Source organism: Macrobrachium rosenbergii, chromosome 37, assembly GCF_040412425.1.
Source record: "Macrobrachium rosenbergii isolate ZJJX-2024 chromosome 37, ASM4041242v1, whole genome shotgun sequence".
Lineage (NCBI taxonomy): Eukaryota > Metazoa > Arthropoda > Malacostraca > Decapoda > Palaemonidae > Macrobrachium > Macrobrachium rosenbergii.
Window position 1 is genome coordinate 42,521,330 of NC_089777.1, and position 2,523 is coordinate 42,523,852.

Genomic DNA, 2,523 nt, shown 5'->3' on the forward strand with positions numbered 1-2,523 from the left:
CAATTCAGAAATGATAATGCAATCCTGAAATGATAATGCAATTCTGAAATGATAATGCAATTCTGAAATGATAATGCAATTCAGAAATGATAATGCAATTCTGAAATGATAATGTAAAAAAAAACATTTGTGCACAGATTATATGAATACACTTGCAATGATAGAGATTGAAATCAATGCTTAAAAATGTATCCAAAGGTAATGACCATATGGTAGGTTTATATAAACAAACAGTTATCCTGATAGATTAATCAGTATGGACAACCAAAATGCAAAATGTTGAATGAACAACATGCTACTACACGCAATTGATACATACATATGTAGTATAGGTTATTAAAGAAATAAATGTAGATAAATGATAACACCAGAAATGTTCAGCTCTTCCTCACATATATTACCACCGAAAATAGAACCTTTTCAGTCTTTCTCTGTGTACTCGAGCTTTAATGAAAAAATGGCCAGTAATTTCATTATCGAACTCGGAACATATAATTGCGCCAGTCCAACGTTGACCTTTGAGAAACAGCAGATTTCGCAATGGTCTCCTTCATCTCTCGTGCTTTTTTCCAAAACATTACGCTGACGATTACGCCTACGGCTCCCAGCAACATACCAACGGCAATTAATGTGTAGAGGAGAAGAAAATCATGGTGATCAGAAGAATGGCTCGCAGGAGACAGCAAGTCTAATGATGCAATAGCGTTTTCGATGGGCCTGCTGTAGGGAATTGTTAGACCTTGCAGCCTAGTGTTTCCCCCCCACGATGTGTTGATGAAGAAGTTGCGGCCTCTGATGATGGATGTGCTAGCTCGGATGAAGAGTGACGACGTTGTTGCAGTGCAGCCATCATTAACGACGAACATGTGTCCTGTTGTCCTAGTACCATCTGGGCAAGTGACGATGTATGGTTCTGCAGAGAAGACGAATGACGTGCCATTCACGAGCCTGTGACGAAACTGATTGTCACGATACCGTACTAAACCAGCCAAACAATGTTCATGTGTATGGGGGAGAGAGGTTCTGTTAAGTACCAAGTCCAATTCGCATGAATTCAATGACGTAATGTTTAAGAATTCAAACAAATCGATCCTGCACACTACATTATTCATAACATCATGGCAATCATTTAACAGTGCTTGGTCTCGGACTACCGTAAAAGCTTCCTTTATTGGCGGAAACCAATACTAGAGCTGACAGATTATTAATAATAGGTGTCGAGACGTTAGATACATACGTGGGAAAAGGCGAAATTTTATACGCTTTCCACGCGTCTGATGGGTTGAAAGGAATGTCGATTACGATCTTATCAAGGTCAACTTTAACTGTAATCAAGCTGTAATAAAATTCAACTTTGAAAATCTACTACTGGAACATAGCGCATTTTATCGTGAGCATTATTGATAATCTGAGTAAGATCTTTAATCGGTAACAAATGAGGAGACAACACGCCTTTAGCAGCAAGTGTTATAGCTTCCACGTAATCTTTTGATTTTTCGATAAAGCTTGAAACTCTCGAGTATACATGATTAATTTTAGCGTGATAATACATCAAAGTTGCTAACAAAACTTGAGTGTCATGAACCTGATTGAAACGTCGTGACTGTTCATTTACTTTACTGATTACGCTGTTCAAAGCTTGAATTTGTTTGTTTAGTTCTCCTGCTAATACCTCTTGTTGATGTTCCAGATTTTCGATTTTAACCCCGTGATCGCGAAGTTTTAAACGATTTGAAATCCCTAACCCAAGACCTGCTACGGAACCAACCAAATTTAATGCCGCTAGAACAAGTGGGTTACGCCTTTCTGTAACGTCATGAGGTATTGACCACATTAGCAAATCACGAGCCAAGATTTCAGCTTCGCTTGTTTTATTCCTTAATTCCCAGAAAAGCATATTAATTGTGTCACTGACTTGATTCGGCGACGTTGGATCACTGCTAGCTAAGAATGATTTATGCAAGTCTGCCAGAGATTGATAAAAAGAGTCAATTCTGATTTCAAAGTTATTACTTCATTTTCGCTAGTAAAAATGGCGTTCATATTGACTTCTAAAACTATATTACTGCCAGTTAGAAAGAAATTATTCATTTCCTCTACTATAGAACCATGATGTAAAGTTATTTCAGAACTCTTCCCAGCTACGATAAACATTGAGAGGAATAGTGCATGGTATAATTTGACAAGCTTCATGTTGGAGCCTGTAAAAAAAATAACTTGTAAATAATGAAACAAAAACATCGCATCATCCAAATGATGTAAAAATTCACACAATAATTAACTTTTTCATAACAAACCATTGTCTTAAGCTCTCACATGAGAGATAGATACTGTTCGAACATCCGTTGAATCGGACTGATTCCGAATTTTAAGTCGGTTACCTATTAAAACTTCTATAACTATGAAAGGACCTTCAAACTTAGGCAACAATTTCCAATTTAGCCCTTTTCTAACATAGACTTGTACATATACTATATCTCCTTCTTGGTAAGGCTTTGTGACCTTAGCTTTTTATCATGTGCA